Source organism: Choloepus didactylus, chromosome 1 (genome assembly GCF_015220235.1).
Source record: "Choloepus didactylus isolate mChoDid1 chromosome 1, mChoDid1.pri, whole genome shotgun sequence".
Taxonomy (NCBI): domain Eukaryota; kingdom Metazoa; phylum Chordata; class Mammalia; order Pilosa; family Megalonychidae; genus Choloepus; species Choloepus didactylus.
Genome location: NC_051307.1, coordinates 41,515,491 through 41,534,601, shown reverse-complemented (window position 1 = coordinate 41,534,601; position 19,111 = coordinate 41,515,491). Strand labels below are relative to the sequence as shown.

Below are 19,111 nucleotides of genomic sequence, written 5' to 3'. Positions count from 1 at the left end.
TTAACTATTATCTATATTTACATTAGGATGTATTCTTTCCCATATACCACCCTGTTATTAATACCTTGTAATAGTGTTGCACATTTGTTATAATTCATGAAAGAACATTCTTATATTTGTATTGTTAACACAGTCCATTGTCCACAATAGGGTTCACTCTGTTATACAGTCCTATGTTTTACCTTCTAACTTTCTTTCTAGTTACATACACAACACAAAACTTCCCCTTTCTACCACATTCACAAACATAAATCAGTGCTCTTAATTACACTCTCAGTAATGTGCTACCATTACCACTTTATATTTCCAAACATTTACAATCAACCGAAATAGAAATTCTGCACAAACTAAGTATCAGCTTCCTATTCTCTATCCTATTCAATCCTCTGGTAACCTACATTCTAGATTCTAACTCTGAGTCTACTTATTATGATTAGTTCATCTCAGTGAGATCACACAATAGTTGTCCTTTTGTGTCTGACTTATTTCATTCAACACAATGTCCTCAAGGTCTATGCATGTTGTCACATGCATCAGGGTTTCTTTCTTTTTTTACAGTTGAATAATATTCCATCATATGTATATACCACATTTTGTTTATCCATTCATTGCCTGATGGACACTTGTGTTGCTTCCATCTTTTGGCAATTGTGAATAATGCCACTGTGAACACTGGTGTGCAAATGTCTCTTCGAGTTCTTGCTTTCAGTTCTTCTGGGTAAATACTTAGTAGTGGGATTTCTGGATCATATGGCAATTATATACTTAGTTTCCTGAGGGACTGCCAGACTGTCTTCCACAGTGGCAGCACCATTTTACATCGCCACCATCAGTGAATGAGTGTTCCCATACCTCCACATGTTCTCCAACACTTGTAGTTTTCTGTTTTTTAAATAGTGGCCATTCTAGTAGGTATGAAATGATATCACATTGTGGGTTAGGATTAGGATTAGGGTTAAGGTTAGTTATTAGTTTAGCTATTTCATTATTTTTGGCTTGCAAAGATGAAAAATTCTAACATTGGCAAATGGAATTTGGAGAACTTTTATTTTTAGGAGATGCATTTTTGAGAATGCTCACAGTTTTCATGTATTTTTTATGTTTATGAAGATTTTCTCATTGAATATCTTGTAGATTGAATCAAGTTATGATGTCATAAATGGGGGGCCTTAAGATGCAGCCTTCATACCTTCATGAAAAGAAACACATGTGTTCTCTGATGGGGACCTATGGAAGAAACACACACACACACACACACACACACACACACACACACACGCACGCACAATGAATCCATTCCTTCTTTTCCCTCTTGCCATTATTTCAATCCAGGACCTTGTCATCTCTTATATGAACTATTGCAATTTCTTTGCTGGCTTTCTTACTTTCAGTAACATCTCACACAAATGGATCTTTCACAGCATTTCTTGAATAATTTCTAAATATTGATTTCTAAAATACAAATCGGTTGTTACTACTCCCATTTTTAAAATCCTACTGTAATACCTTGTGATGGTTTGGAGCTGTATGAACCCCAATAAAAACATGTTCTTAAACTTATTCTATTCCTGTGGGTGTGAACCCATTTTATGTAGGACCTTCCAATAAGGTTACTTCAATTAAGGTGTGGCACACCTCAAACAGGATAGGTCTTAATCCTATTACTGGAGTCCTTTACTAGCAGAGAAAATTTCAGACAGAGAAAAAATCCACAGAGGAAGCAGCCAGAAGCTGAACATTAGTGGAACCTGGAAGAGAAGGGAGAGACCAGGAGATGCCACTGTGTGCATTGCCATGTGACAAGCTAAGGACCAAGGATCACAGGCAGCTAACCCCAGAACACCAGTTTTCAGGGAAAAAGCTTCACCTTGATAATGCCTTAATTTGGACTTGCCTTAGCCTCAAAACCATTAGTTAATAAATTCCCTTTGTTTAAGCCATCCTTTTGCATTGTATTTGCTTGAACAGCCTAGGAAAATTAAAACACTCCTCATCAGTCATATAATAAAATGCATGCTTCTTTTTTTTTTTTTTTGACATCTAAATGTTTAGTAAAAAATTATGTATTCAATGGTTGCATGTGCCAGCCATATAGAGGAATGATCTAACTCTTGACTTCCTTTTAATCTTCATCTTTCCCACTTCCTCACTTATAATCCTAAATTACTAGATGTACTCTGGCCATCAACCAGAGCTACATCAGGCTGTATGACTTTGCACATACAGTGTAATCACCCAATCCTAGCTTTGTTGTGTAACACTGAGCCAATCATTTTGCTCTCTGGGTTGCAGTCCATTCATAAAATAAAAGGGCTGTATACTCTTTGAGATCTCTACTATGAATCTAAGAAACTTCAGGTATTTGATGAGAAAGAGTGTTTTAATTGGTGACCAGATTTTTGAGTAAACCCACTAAAGTCTATAATATAGTTAAACTATAAACGTATAATAAATACATTTCTAACAATTCGACACAATAAGAATTATAGTCATTTAAATATCTTATGCTTGAAGATTGCTATAAGGGAGTTCGTGGGTATCATGGCGCTTTCTTGATATACTAAATTCTGTCATCTGCCTAGGTACTGTTTTTTTGTTTTGTTTTGTTTCATTTTGTGTTGTGTTTTTTAATAACAGAAAGTAGAAAATTATACCTTGAGCACAAATGTCCAAGAAAAAAATCTTTTCCAACTCTAAACAATGGCTTGGTTCAATGCTTTTACTGTGGAAAGGGGAGCAGGTGGGAGAAAAGCTGGGAAGGCAGAGGGAGTTACTTCAAAGGGTAGAGAGACTATGAAATATTTTCTCCAAGTCTCTGGCAAATATGAATTAGTGAATTAAATATATAAATAGAAATGACAGATAAAGGGATTCTTTGGGAGAAGGAGAAAGATGGAGGAAGAGGACATGAGGACAATTGAGAGGTAAAAAATGAGAAACTTGGAAAGAGGATATTGTGTGCATTCTCTGAAGTGACAGAAAGATGCATTGGAGAAGAAACATTTGGAAGACATTTCACTATGATGGCCGTATGCTGAAAATGTCAGTTCAAAACAGCTTGTGTATTTTGAATTAAAAATGGATGAGATCTAGAAGATGAGAACAGAACCATAAGGGAAGGCAGTACACAATGTTTTTTTTGGACATGCAGGATGTTCACATGGCCTTTGTTTGCAAAGCAGATGAATATGGGAGCCAAATTCTATTATTTTCATCAAAAATTATTTACTATTTTTTCGCTTTGTGGTGACCCATTTTTTGCCACTGTTTTCTCCTTTCTCAATGAAGAAATTGAGCATAAAACTTAGGACTCATACTAGGTTCATCTGGCCACTCCTATAGCACATACTTCTCCAAATATGGCTCTGTTTCTATAATATTTTTAAATTAAAAAAATGCCCTAAATTTACACTTTAATATTTAAGGCATAATAACTCAAACTAAAATCAAGGATAAGAAAAGATATTTGAATTGCCTAATATTCACTTTTTCATATGACTGTTCTTTAAAGAGATGGAAAATACAAGGCTCAAATGCACAGAGAAAAACATCAAATCTGACAACCTGATATTTACCCCAAATCCACGGTACTTGTTTATTTATTATTTATGTAATGGTAATTGAAGTGTTAAAATTCATAACCTATGTTTGTGTGTTTATTTTATTTCCATTTGATCTATTGAAACCATACCCATTTTAAAAGTATAGTATTAAATTAGTAAATCATTTAAAAATTGAATAATTTCTTTTATTGGATACCCATGAACTACTTTAAAAGCAATTTCTAGTTAAACAACTGGAAGGTATTCTCTTTCCCTCCTTGCCTCCCCTTTACTGTGAGTATTTGTTGCATGCGGCCATGGCTCTGATGCAGTTAATACAATCTGCCAGTTTTTATTCCTGGGAGGAAGAATTCTTACCAGGAAGTAGGAGAAAGGGATATGGAAAACAGTGGTTCCAGTTAGGAAATTATTTCGTCCTGGCTGAGTTCAGGAAAACAAACTTATATAAGATGCTGACTGCCTAAAAATAATCCTGCTTTTCAAAATTAAATAATGAAAGAAAAATGCTTTTAGTTGTTGCTGTTTGCAATTTTTAGTGACATTTTAATTATTTTCTTCAATTTTTAAGCACCAGCTATAAACACATCCATACATAGGACTAACCCTTTCCACAGTAAACAGAGGGAGAGCAAGGTGCATTGTTTGTTGTCAAAAGAAGATTCTGTGAGGTGAATACCCTAAGGGAAGTAGGCTAAGAGGAGATCGCTAATATATATTCCCACCATTGTAGAGAAACTAAAATGAGTATGTGAGCTCTCCAGCGGCCTCCATCCTTAGTACAGCTGAGAATCCTCTCATCAATATTTCTTCCCACTATTAGAGAAACAAATAAAACTCATCTCTGCTGGGATTAATTTGTGACAGCCTGAAGCAATGAACCTCCACTGGTAACCATTCCAGTGAGCTGAATAAGCAGCATCCCAGCATCTGTTGATAATATGAATTGTTGCTGCAGCCAGTATTCTTAAGAATTGGCCTACAGAATCCAGAGAGTACACTGGTCAATAACTAGCAGAGTCTAACCACCGAAAGAATAGCATGTAATTCCAGATTGTGTAACCTATATTTAAATTGGGGCTTTTTCTTTTTGGATCACAATGTGGGGAATCTGTGGAGGCCAAATTTTGCTTGAAAAGATTTAGCCATATAGCTGGTTTGGACTCAAAATGCCTTAAGTTATTTCCAGCTGGACATGGATATGTCTTATGAAACCATGACATAAATAGCTGCCGTTTAGTAAACTGGTCACTCCTGTTATGGAATGCTTATGATTGGAATAAAAATAGAAAAATAGATCAAGATTTGGGTCGTAAGGTGCAGAATGATTGAAAGAGCAGGGACCTTGGTGTGTTGTAATTTTATTTGTAGTTTTGTTGATAATCACATTTTTCTTCTAATCTAAAATGACTTCCTTCTTCTATATTTGTAACAATTTAGGAGATAGCTGATTTACTATATTCCTTCAATTAGTGTGTCTCAGATTATGGTTGTTTTTATTTGTTTGTTTGTTTTTTGTTTTTTTTTTTTACCTCAGATAAATAATTTTTAGCTTTGTGCTATGTGGAGAGGTCACCCGTCACCCTTTCCAATAAATTATGATGGGTTTGTGCTTATACATCACTCTCATTTTCTAAGATGAAAACCTTTCTCATCTACAAAGTTTACTTTTCTTTCTGGTTATGGAATTAAACAAAAATTTACTGCTCTTGTTTCACAGAATCTATTTAATTGTTGACATCTTAAATAGCTGTGTAGGATTCCATCTTTGATCCTTACAGGGCTGTTAGGGTTTAGATCCTATTAAACATGTGATTGTTATAGTTTAACATTCTCTGATTGTAAATACTTTACTGGAATTTAAGATAAGAAAGAAAAGCAGTCCTGACCAATAATGAATATGTTGTGTCTTAACTTTTCTATGTGAACTCAGTTTTATCAACTGAGCTTCTATAATTTATAAACCTTAAAGTTAGCATGAAGCCTCAAAAGATATTATAGTAGTTTACTCTATATTTGAGTTTCATTACTGAGTAATGTTTTATACCATATATTTTCTTTCAGAGCTATTTAATAATTTTATTATTTGATTTTTCTATTCTGGGTACCAACTCCAGAAAAATTGGTCCCTGTAATATATAGCAGACTGTAAATACCAGTCTTCTGTAAAATATTGTTCATACTTGTTAAAACGTGATTCTTGTGATGCCATGTTTACCGCAGGTTTGTACTGAGGAAGGCGTGCATAACAAGGAAAAAGAAGAGCCAAATCCCAGAGGGAGTGCTAGACAGCTAAAGTTTTTAGGGTTATTTAATTCTAACTGTAGTAGTCAATGTTGAATCCAAAGGGATGCTACTGGCCATGTTTTTGTTGTTTATTTTAATCTTTTTTCTGAAATGGTGAAGGGGGTATGTGCTTGTACATGTGAGCCAGCAGAGTATCTGTGGTTCTAATCTCCTAATTAGACTATTGTGCACAGATGGTATTTAGGTCTATTTTTTAAAAAATAAATGAAAGCATGTGGTAATGATGTTCATGAATTTTCATAAGATAAAAAAAATGCTACTTGGATTTTGCTTATATTTGTCTAACTTCCTGTACAGGTCGGACAAAAGGTAGAAAGATATTTGAAATTTAATCTAAATAGATGATTTCATTTTACCCAGTCAGTTTATAGACATTATATATGTGTAGACACACATTTCCTCTCATACATGTGCCAATGCAGATCAAGTATATGCCATTTAAAAGTTTGAGATATTTTGGTAGGGAAAATGAGAATTTTCCCCTTAAAATCTTCTACCCTGCCAGTAATATTAGAAGGTGTATAATATCAAATATTAGAAATATTTGAGCCACCTTATTTGGATAACTTCTTTAATTTTTTAAATTAAATATAACTTAACGTGAAGAAAAACTATGGACACATGTGTTTTAGTTTAGTTTAAAATGTTTTGGACAGAGCTATAGTAGAGCATAGTGAGTTATGAGAAGAGTGAACAACTGTAAAGGCAAGACAATGAATGGCATCAAGTAGGAGTAACAATCTTATGATGCACATACAGTGAACCATTTTCTCCGTGTTGAAAGAATAATTTTCACCAGAAAGAGTCCAACTTTCAACATTAAAATTTTCTTTTTGTAATAATTATTTTATCTCATTATCCTCTGATAACCATATAGGTATTTCTACATAGATTTTAAAAGATGGCATTCAACTTGTGAGCTACAAAACTCCTTATGAAAGTTCTATTGTATTGGCTTGGGCTTTTGAAAGTAAATAAATATGTGAGTTAGTAGGTAAGTAGGTAGGAAGGTAGCTAGATAGATAGATAAATAAATTTTGGTTCCTGCACTCTTCCATTTAGCTTACATACAATACTGTTACTGTTTATCACTGAGAAAGTAATTTGTCCATTTTCTTTTGGCTGGTTATTTCCAAAATAGTTTAAAATGCAAGTGCCCATTATGCAATAGTTTAAAATTATGCGTCTCACAATTTATAGATATCTTTCAAGGTCAATGGCATGTAGACATTAGAGTTTTACTGAGGGTTGGGTTTGAATCCTGGACTGGAAGATGGTTTGGGGAATAAATTGGATTGTGAATAAGCCTGAATTGCTCAGCATTGAATTGCATTTTTTAATTTTGAAAATATGTAATCTTTTCACTGTTGCACAATGTTCACAATGTATCCAGAAACTTTAAAGATTACAATTATATTCCCTATTTTTTAAACTTACTTTTTTTTCTTAAAAAAAAAAATTGGAGGTTTTTCTGTGAATGCATTACTTTTCATAGTTGCATGATATATTTCATTGTATGAATGAAAACCAGGTACCTTTACCTTGTATTCAAAGGCAAATTTTAACTGTGATTACAAAAATAATATATGAATCATCTGAGGGATTTTGAAATTAAGAATCTACTTACAAGTAGGCAAGTATAATCACTTCATCTCAAATTGTTTAAAAAGTTACACCTAAAATGTTTTTTTATAATAACAGAACTATTTTTATTAAGCCCTAACTGAGACATTTGAATACATATTTGAATTTTTCTTTTTAAAATACAACCTATTGGCTCAGGTTATTTAACTTTCTTTCAGTTACATTTATTTTATTGATTTTTTTTTTTTTTTTTTTAGTATTTCAGATGTGTGAGTTCTAATGAATAGCGTTTTGTTGACTTTATGTTCTGTTATCATTATCATTCTTTTTTACACAGAAATTTTAGTTTGGCATCAATATTTCTTATTTGCAAAGATGTATTCTTGGAGGTCTTAGAATTCTCTACAAAAGTTTTTTCCCTTCTGTGTGTATTATAATATAAAATATAATATAAGTATACTCTAAGTTTTCAATTTTAGTATCATAAAATGTCAGTAACATTGCCTTTTTATCATTTGCATTCACTCATTCATTTATTCAATAAATATTTTACAGTAGCTGCTATGTGCTAGACATGGTTTTAAGCCCCAGGATCCAACAGTGAAGCAAATGGGTAAAAAACCTTGCCCTCATAGAGCTTCCAACCTATTAGAGGAGTGGGGATGGCTTTGGCACCGTGTAGTGGCATAAAGTGGACTTAATATATAAAGTCATGCAGTCACCCCCAGGGAAGTCTGAAAGATATTATATACACTATTAATAAAGATTCCCAATAGTTCAAGCAGAAAAAAAATAGTGATGGAATACTTTTGTTTATAAGATTCTATGCCATACACATCAGGACCAGACACTGTAATCACCAAAATCTTAAAAGTTATTCCTATGGGTCAGAGTCTTCATGTATCTATTCCTGAATTTGGTTTGACCAGATGTATTTTAAATGTAACACAGCAGATCTTTGATAGTACATGTATCTTAAGACTACATTCTAGTAGGTTCTTTACCATGTTTCTCTTGTTGATCTTTATGGAGACAAATAGCCATTTGTATTAGTGTTTGCCTTATTTCAGAGTACCTTGACTTTCTCTTTGACTTAAATGTGCAATTTTCATGAAATTCTTTGTATGGTTTTACTTTTTCCTATAATGGATCAAATAAGCACATTATTCCCAACACTCTTGATTGTGTAAGTTGTAATGCATTACACGTGTAACACAAGTACTTGAAAACCAAATGATAATTTCCCTAATAGCATTGTTGTGTTTATCAACAGGTAATTATTTGAACTTATTGATAGACTATATAATCTTCTGAATAAGTATAGCAAACTCTATAATGTAATCAGGTAACTTGGTCCTCATAAAAATAAGATATAATTTGATGGTTCAGCTCATATAGGTTCTTTTTTTTTTATTTTCTAATAAGACTAAATTTATTCAATACCCTAGTAAAACTTTTGATTATAGGTATCCAACAGTATAAAAAGTAAAAAACAGATTTGTAGGTTTCTAATATATTAATACAAAGTGCATGACTACATACATACAGTACATCCTACAGGCAAAGAAAGGTGGAAGGGGAGAAAGAAGACTGTGGTTGAGGTCTAGTAATAAATAAATAAATACAGAAGTAGAGATGATCCATATTATAGTATATTCTACCACCAATACTGCAGTCAAAATGTACAAAAAAAAAACCAAAAAACAAAACCATTTCAAATATAACTCAGGAGGAAGATGATAATGGCTGGGACTCTTGTAATACACCTCAAAGGCTGTGGGAGAGCCGACCCAACTCACTGTATAGTCTGTGCATTTGGTGGCATGTAGCATGTAGGTTTTTCCAAAAGGAAGAAATACAGAATCTTAAGTTTAGATTAAGAGCTATAAAACTATAGGGTGCCTATAAACAGTGGCTCACTTCTTGTTATTCATACTATCCAATTTTTAAAATCCAGTTTTAAAAATAAGCACTGAGTCATGTTATTACAAGAAGGTAGGCAAAAATGCTCCTCCCCTCATGTAAGGTGATTTTTTTTTCCTGAAATTTTAGAAATGAGGCAATGAGAGTACTTTGGTTTGGATTCAAGTGAGAGGCTCTTAATAGAGATTTCAGAATTGAAGAGCTCCATGTTCAGGATTTATCACCTAATATGTCAATGTTCAGAAAGTCTGACTAAAGGAAGCCAAACCAAAAACCAACCCACTCAGCATTAACACACACCTCTTTTCTTCTAGAATTTTACTTTAAATATTGAAAAGAAAAAAAAAAAAAACCCTAATAGGTTAAAACAAGTCTAACACCCACTCTACACAAATAAAACCTTCACAAAGGCCAACTGAAGTAATCCAGAGCTAAAACTGAATTGTGCAGATTTTCAATGAAGTCACCAAACAGTCCTATAACACAAACAAAAGTCAATTATATACACACTAGGCAAGCCCTCTAAGAAATGTGCCCCAAGAAGCATTAACCTTTGTTTTGTGCCATCTTGAAGACTTGCACACTTTGTTTTTCAGATGTTTTTAATAGTGTGTGTTCTCTACCATGTGGTGATGCTTTGGTACTACTCATATAGGATCGCTTATCCTGAAGCCTTGCCATTTCCCCAAGAGGAGCTTTGATTCTGCTTTAGAAGTTTCATATAAATTAAAATCTTTATCAAATATTAATATGAAGGGAGGTAACACAGAATGCAACATATACAGTCAAGTTACCTCTCTGTATATTTAGTAATTACTTTTTCTTTCAAGGTATATGCACCAGAAAGCTTAGTCTGTCCTGCTTAATATTTCAGTAGTACAGGTTTGAATCATCAGAACCTTGGCAAGACCTTAATATTTCAAAATTATAAACAATACCTCTAGGGGCAAGTCTATATTATTGAATTATGACAAATTTACTATCATGAGGGAAAACAAGTGTAGCCAGCCATCTTAAAAAAAATGCCCCAACCACTACTTCTCAATATAGAAAAGACTAAAACTACATATGGTTTATCATACAGCAAATCCCATCTCTGTCCCCTGAAATTCCCCTAATTTCATTCATGAGAAGGGGATTTTAAAAAAAGACTTAAAGAGCACTTTACAGCAGCATTCAGCTTTCCTATGAAATACTCAGCATCTTAAATATTATATACACTTCTCTTTTTCTTTTAGTAAGCTAGACACTGGCTTCAGAGTTTGTGAAAATGGGGGGAAAAATAACCCATTCAAAACCATTCTAAAAGTTGTCTTTTGGCAGAACAGCAAGTATCCAAGTTAAAAATAGGAGGGTCACTGTGTTGTCTTACAAAAAAAAAAAAAAAAAAAAAAATTTTTTGTTCCCCTTCTACATAAACTTCAGTCACCACTCCTGAGTGGAGATGGGTAGAGGCTCTGGCCCCTGCTCCTCCGGCTTCTCAGCAGTTGTTTTCTTATTGCTGCAACAAGGCTTGAATAGATGTGTGTCAATGAGGACTTCCCCAAAACGGCCTTTATAGATAATCCCGCAACATATTTTCTGTCTTTTCCAGTATGTGAGATCTAAAAAGGAAAAGACTGGTGTTCTATTAGAGCCAGAAGCCATCTCGGTATCTGAGCCATCATCTGACTGGTTACTGTAACAAGGAGACTGGGCTGGGGAGGCACTTGAAGTGGTACTGTGAGCATCAGAATTGTGACGTTTAAATTCTTTCTGCAGTTTACTGATCTGGTTGCTTTTTATCCTGTTTCCAGACAGAGTTTTCACTTTCTTTGGTTTCAATGTAGTCTTTAGACTGGGTCCTGCCCTTGCATCTACCACGATTCCAGTTTTTTTTTGATCCTGCTGGCAGTTTCTTCCATCTTTTCACAAGCAAGACACAGGCATTGCAGATATCTCCTGAACGAGTCTCATGTAACCCAAAGCAACTCTGGAAGTCCTTTTCATAGCGTTTACTGTCAGTGAATCGAGAACTGGAGGACTTAGCCCTGCAAATACAGCAGCCCTCTATACTTCGGTACATCTTTGGCTTGTGAAAACCAAACATCTTTTCTTCTGAGCAACAGTCTTCCAAAAGGAGCCGTTCCACGCGCAATAACGTTCCCGAAGTGCGGAGTGCACGCTAGGCCAGACCTACTCGGGTCGCTCCCTCCTCCTCAACTCTCATATAGGTTCTTTAACTATATTTCTACAGTAGATTTGTCTTTGATTCCTTGGACTATTTTATAGTTGGTCACCCTAAATGGACCTATTTTAAATGATAGAAAATATATTTTTCCTACTGAAAATTTTACAAATATTACTGTTTCACTATATGATACTTTATAAAAATGTGGAAACAATGAGTTTTGAACTCTCAAAAATTAAGACCCCTCACCCTTGGAATTTATTATTATTCTTTTTTTACTGATGATGTAATTTTGAGTAACCTTTTCTTTTTATTACAGGCACTTTTGTGCTCTATGGACATTTTACTGTTCTTATAAAGACAGATAAGTCTTGTGTGCCAATACTGAATTCTGTATTGGTTAATCTTCATTAACTATGCTCTAGTCTATATTGAATATTTTGACATAATATTCTTTTGTTAAACAGAGGTTGATTTCAGGTAATAAAACTTGTCACTGAAGAAAAGTCAAGTTTGAATTGTAAAGATTATATATATGAAGTACTTATTAATAGCCTCTCTTTCTGCTCAGAGTTGTTAGTACTTAACACTTGACAGGTAAGGGCTTGATGTTTTTTACATTGATTCCTTTTTTAATCTCCATGTGGGACAGTTTTCCATGATTCTTTCTCTAATGTTTTGTCTTTCCAAAACCAAATTGTCTGAATGTTCTGATGTTTGGAGACTGCCAGCACACTTGGCCTGAGTCTGATAGCTTTTCAATTGGTAACATACCCCTCTCTTTAGTCTCTTGCACTGGTGGACATTTTGCAAATATTTCCTGAAACTGTTCTGAGTGCATACATTTTGATTCTTTTTTCTATCCTGGCTTTCTTATAACTTAGTAATCAGCAAAACCAAAGTTACTTTAACTATCAGGTTTGATTTCTTTCAACTTTATTTATGTCACTTATATAACCTCACAATCCAAATGTCTTTCTAGTTTATTTCTTCACTTTATTTTAATTGTGTTTCATTTGCTTTCAGGCTAATTTTTTGTCACCGTCTTTTTCATAAAGACTATCATGCCACTTGATTTCTATCACATTTTTATGATCTAAAAGCCCAGAAAACCTGGAAGCTAGTATGACTTGGTTTTAGTGAACCTGTGCTAATTCTAGTGATTATCCTTTTCCTAATCATTCATAATCTATTTCTTTAATAAGTGACTTCAGAATAACTGGAATTCTGCCAAGATCATCTGTGCACAGATTGAAGACTCAACTTACTCTGTTTTTTTTAAAACACAATTTTTGATTTCCAAATTTTGACTTTCTTTCATTTTCCAATGACTTTTCAGTAGGTTGTACGATATTTTGTTTTGATGCTGTAGTATACTTATATATACTTCTTATATTTTTAGATTCTTACTTATTAAGAATTTTATCTGTTATTAGATTAAATAATTTGTTCATTCTGAAAATCAAGTAGGGTAGGTGTAGAATTAGGCTGTAGAATTATTTCTTTGGATTCAAGAATTATTTCTTTGGGTTCAAGGTAAATTTCAACACACTAGAGGTGTTTTGCTTAAAATAGCTGTTGAGGTAACAATAGTTCATATTGTTAAAGTAACAATAATTTGACATAGCTATTGTTGCTTGAATTTTAACGGAAATTTGATCCATTATAATAGAATCACATGACTGATACTGTCTGATAATAAAATTAACTAATTAATTTGTCAGATTTCTTATAATATGAAACTCTTCAATTTTTCTAAATAAATATGTGTGCATGTGTGTGTTTTATTGCTCTACTATATCATTAGCAATAAAGCAAAAAAAGACCAGGGAATATATTGAGTATTTGGAAGCATATGATTGAAATTTTTCAATGATTTCTTTGCCCCAAATGCCCTGCCTCTATAGTATTAGTTGTAAATGCATTATACTATAATTTTATATGATGCATTATTTAATGCATATTTATTATATTTTATAATACATGTTTGGTGTAAGTATTATAATTAATATCTATTATATATGCATTACAATAAAAATTATGAAAGTTTTACAGTACATGGTATTTTAAAGTTAGTTTTAAGCTGGCTTTTAAAAAGATATTTAAGACTTCTGTATATTGAAAGAATATACATTTAACTACTTTACCATTTTCAAATCACAGTTTTATGAATAAAAAAAAAATAGTATCCTCATTGATAAAACTGAAGAAAAAATGTCTATTCTACTCACAATTTTGATATATATAATATATTCAGGAAGACAATTGAAATATAGATTATTGAACATAAGGCTCAGCCCATAGAAGTCATCTGAAAACATACAAATGAACACATAAAGGGGTACTTGTTAACACTTTAACTTTTCTGCCCTAGAGAGCATTTATGAAAAACTCTCTAATCTTTTCTCAGGCATATTCCTGACAATAAGTATAGATTTTTGAAGAAAATTTCTTATACTTAAAATTTATAATGGAGCTTTTACATGGTTAAAAAATTAGCAGTAACTACACTTTGTAAAAATATTTTCAAAATTGATTTCTTATTTTTAAGTGTAAGAAGAGTCTTCCTTAGTCCCAAATATATGACAAGTAATAAACTCACTTGCATAGACTGTAACTCTGGGGGAAGAAATGGAATTCATGTCTTTGATGTTGTTTCAGCTAGGGTTTCAATTCATGGGCAGAAATCTGTGGAGAATCCAGAAGTAAGATCTAACAGTTTAACCAGCTCATCTATTTTCCTTTCGAAGGAAGAGATAGGGCAGAATTGGATATCTCCAGAGGGAGATCTAAGTACAGTGGCACAATAAATCCCCTTTCGACTGACAAGAGCTACCTGAGTTCCTTTGGAGAACTAAAGGAGCAAGAGAGGAAGGGAGGGGTAAATAGAGAAAGACTGGCTGATTTAGGGACTCAAACATAGCCCTTTAATATACAGAAGAAAGCAGAGTTTTCAGTATTTCCTGTTAGATTGTTTTGTGGAGAGGAAAGAATTTTAAATAAATAGGAAAGACATTACTATTCTTAATATTTGTCTCATAAAGGAAAGGAAAGAACATCAGATTAAATTTCATCCAATCCAGATTTTTGCCTCCTCTTCAACAAAAAAGAATCTCCTGTTTCCTCTAGAGGTGAGAAATGTGAATAGATTTCCCATGTGATTTTTCTTAATTTTAAAGTGAATCTTAAAATTTGTAAAGCTTATAAACATTCTCTCAAAATTGTCTTCACGGCTTCAGATTTAAGTATTTCTTTACTAAAGAGTTTCTGATGTGAAAAACAAGGTTTTTGCAATCATCAATATCATGGGAATTTCTGAAGCTATTATTCTTGGGCTACTGAATTAAACAAGACTTTTGAAAAGACAAATGCCTTGCTGTGTCTGGGGAGCATACTGATAATGTGAGTATTAACCTAGAAACTAACCTGGTTTTAAATGTCCAGACGCTCCCCACAAACCATACCCCCAAATATTGTATTTAATTTTGGATTTCTAACTAAGCAGAATTTGTCCTCATTGTGTTTGTTCAATATAATAATGGAGTTTTGAAAGCAGTTAGGAATTAATGTTAGGAAAAGTCCTTCTCAACTGTCAAACATCAAAAGGGAGGTCATAAGCCTTATCACAATAAAAGAAATTTCTTTTGTCTTTTTGCAGTCTTCTAGAATTCCAGAATAGTTTCAGATTGCAGCAGAGGAAGTTGAAACAGGAGCAGAGTTGGAAAGTCCAGACAAGATTTATCAAACCAGACATGGTGCCTCCCCCCAAACTCAGCATAGTTTGAAGTCACTTCCTTATCAAAGCCCACAGGCAGTTCTGGGAAGGTTGTCTGTGTTCCCCCAGGAGTGGTTCTACTTACTGTAACATCAGTCAGGTTTGGTAGGGAGTGGGCTGAGGAGGAGGGGAGGGAGCTGATCAGGACAAGGAGTCATAGAAAAGAGTATTTGTTAAAAGTCAGAAAATTCCCCAGACTGTAGTATAGGTAGTCCCAAGTCTCGGAAAACAATGAGATGTTAGGGGACTTATGCTCACTTCTTCTAAAAATAGATGCAATAAAATATGGTCCAGAGAGAGACCTAGACAGTGCCTAAAGTCTCATACAGTTGATAACATAGCAAGTGACAAAGAAAAACTCTTGCATCCAATACTCATATGTTATGAATTTAAAGCAAAGGGGTATGGCTTGCTTTCATTCATATTCTGATTTTAATATAGCTGAGCACTGGAGCAGGATATTACGGCTGGATGGATTCATTCCACTTTCAGGTAGATGGATACAGTAATTCTTAAATAGGTCTGTTTCAGACTCAAAGTTTTAAGTAGTCTGTTACTTCTTATTCTTTAAATTAAAACCTAGTTTTACAAATCCCTTTGTGCTATAAAAGCTATAACACACAAAAAAGTCTTTTCTAGTACCTGGTACTATAAAAGGACAAGAGATTCCCAAATTTATTTGCTTGTCTTTCACACATTGTAAAAACAGAATTAGAAAAAGTAAGGCTCACTAATACAAAGGAGGAAAATAGTACAGAAGTAGCAATTTATGTTTTATCAGATGCACAGTGAAATATAATATATATATATAACTTTGTGGAAATTAAGTAGCACTGTGAATGGAAAAATCATATTTTAATGAAATCCAATGATGCTTTATGAAATTAGAGCTAAAACAGAAACTTTTTTTTTTTCTCTCTTAAAGAGAATTTCATAAACTATATGGGCATAAGAAAAGGTGAAATTCTAAAACTAGTATCTTTTAAACTACATAATAAAAAATGAAACTGGCTTACATGAAAAACCTTCCTCAAACTGGCTTACATGAAAAACCTTCCTCATCATTAACGCTTCATATCTAATGTCACAAAAGTAAACCACTGACTTTCATTTGCTGCCCTTTACTCCAAACTTTCACATTCATATGAGTACCAATGTCTTTATATGGCTTTATTTTTTCCCCTTTCAGAAGATTACTCTGAGAACATAGTTAGGAAATGAAGCCTTTCTTAACACAGACAATGCAATATCTCATATTTGTGATCACACCAATTCAGCCAACAACAAATACTATTTACTGGGTGATTTCTATATAGCAGGATTTTGCCTAATGCTTTACAGATGTCGCTTTAATCTTTAAAATCATCTTATGAAGCATGTGATATTATTTTTATTCCTATTTCATAGACATGGAAACTGAGGTTTAGAAAGAAAGGAAACCCTCAAGGTCATGTACTACTTAAGATTGGAAGATGGGTAGACAGTCTTTTTTGTAGCACTCTCCTCTGTTACCAGCATCCTGATGTTATTTAGGAAGCCATGTACCCAGTTCAAAAAGATGGGTCCTGATAGGATTAGCCAATTTTGGCAATCCTTTTGCCCTTTGCCATTGATGTGGACCCTGCCATGACCCCCAAGGTTTAAAAATGAAGTTTGGTGTGGGGCTGTTGCAAAACATTTCCTCCCTGTAAGGCAATGCAAGGTAAAGTGATGTAACTCCCACTTCTTTCTGTCCTTCTGAGGGCATTGTTGTATTGGAATCATTTCTTCCCAGTAAGGCAGTGCAAGGGAAAGTCTTTTTACACTTACCCCTTCTGTCCTTCTGAAGACATCCTTGTGTGAGAATGACATGCTTGGATCTGCAGCAGTCATCTTTTGAGCACAAGGAGAAACATGGCATGCACACTTATAGCTAAAAAGCGAGAGTCTGGGACCTTGAAGACACTATTCAGCATCAGAATGATCCCTGAGATCAGCAACTTCTGGACTTGTTAACTTACTTATAACAATTTACTTGCCGCTAAATGGATGGAGTCTGCATTCCCCCTAAGGCAAATCAAATGAACAAACATAACAGAGCAAAGGTGACACACAAAGTTGGTGCAGATGAAAAGTAATGACTAAACTGTGAGTAAAAATGAAACTTTGTGACCCATATTTACACAGAGGTTTTTGTTTTGTTTTGTTTCCAGTTGCCATGGTATCAATTTATTTCAAGAAGCTAAAGAAAACATCTTAATCTTGGAAAGGATGCTTTGTCTTGTACAACACACTGAAGTTAGTCCTCATTAAATTAGTTAACCGCAGCCATCAGTGTATATGAATTCATATATGAAACACCAGCTTTCTTGATTAAAGCTTATTGTGCGTAGAGAGTAAATATACATTTTTGAAACCTTTCTCACAAAAGATGGTTTTCAATGGAGAGATTCAACCTATAAAATAACATTGCATGTGGGTTTAATTACTGGGTTAAGTTGAACAATTAAGTGGTAGATGAATTCTAGTTTTGAAACTTATAAAAAGAATTGGTATTATAATTTTAATAGAAAAGACAATCATTGGTGTAAGATGAATAGTTAAGTAAACTTCAATTTCATTCAATCATTTGTTGCAACAGAAAGGTTTCTTTTAAAAAAAAAAAACTCCTTGATGTTTAATTGTAGTTGATTTCCAACTTCAAAATTTATTTTAAATAGGGTAAATTATTTTTACCCTAAAACAGAAATAATTTTCTATTTTACTGTCTGATAGCCAACATTAATTCTCGTTCAGTATTTTTTAACATCACTTTATGCAACTTTGCAAATAAAATAAAGTTTGTAACATGGTACAAGTTGTTCTTGTTCTACCTACACTTAAAAAAAAAAAGCTACATAGTTGAAGAGAAGCATTGCCTTTTGACATCAGCATACCCATTGTTCTTTCTAAGCTTTTGTTCCCTAGCTCAGGCTGAGAATGTATAATTATATGTAATAGAAGACAGCTGTGATGTACCAAGTGTATTTTTTCCCTTTTTGTGTTGTACTTGAGTGCATAATTCCCTTCCTGCTTCAGTGTTATATAACGCTCAATTTTCCTCTGTTTATTTTATCCTGAAATTTTAGTGTGGGGATTTTAACAATCAAAATCAATTATAGTTTTGTCGCTACCTTTGGATAATGTCTAAAACTGTGGATTAAAGTGATTGTAAGATCTTTAATAGTAGATTATTCGGGGGGGGTTGGGTAGTGGATAGTAACTGTTCTGTGTGTTTAAGAAATGATGTCATTGTTTAAAGAAAAGACAATAAAAATTTAAATTACACATTAAATTCATTCCAATTTCTATTTGGATATTGTATGGGATTACATTACTAACTTTTTTGTATTTTATTCCTAATTCAGTACTTAAATTTTTTTGTTATTAAAATCTCTCAGGTTTGCAGTCACATCAGTTATAGAATTTTGTAATAATCTTATTACTGAGTATGTTGTAATGTTTATTGTATTCATTTTCCTCTGTGCTCTGGTCCTTCTGGTACATTACTGAGATAGGGATATAGAATTATCAAGTCTTGCGGGCTCCATATGTTCCTTTTCCTCGTGCCTTGGGTAATTAGCCAGCAACGCTGTCGCCTGAGCAAGAAAGTAAGAAATGTCTCATTGAACAAAATAATCTTTCTTTGTACTCGTGATTCATTTTTGATATGCTACAACTCTATCAGCAGGGAAACTTTCCTCCCCATTGAGACTCTAACAAGCCTTTAAGACAAGAATAGACAGAGAGGTTCTGCTATTAGTCTCAATTCTA

General features: G+C 33.5%; 1 protein-coding gene and 1 pseudogene across 1 annotated transcript in view; one reads left to right on the top strand and one right to left on the bottom strand.

Annotated features, from left to right (window-relative positions):
* ROBO1 (roundabout guidance receptor 1) overlaps positions 1-19,111 on the top strand; it is a 1,249,229-nt gene that overhangs the window by 951,798 nt on the left and 278,320 nt on the right.
* LOC119531911 lies at positions 10,790-11,566 on the bottom strand (annotated as a pseudogene).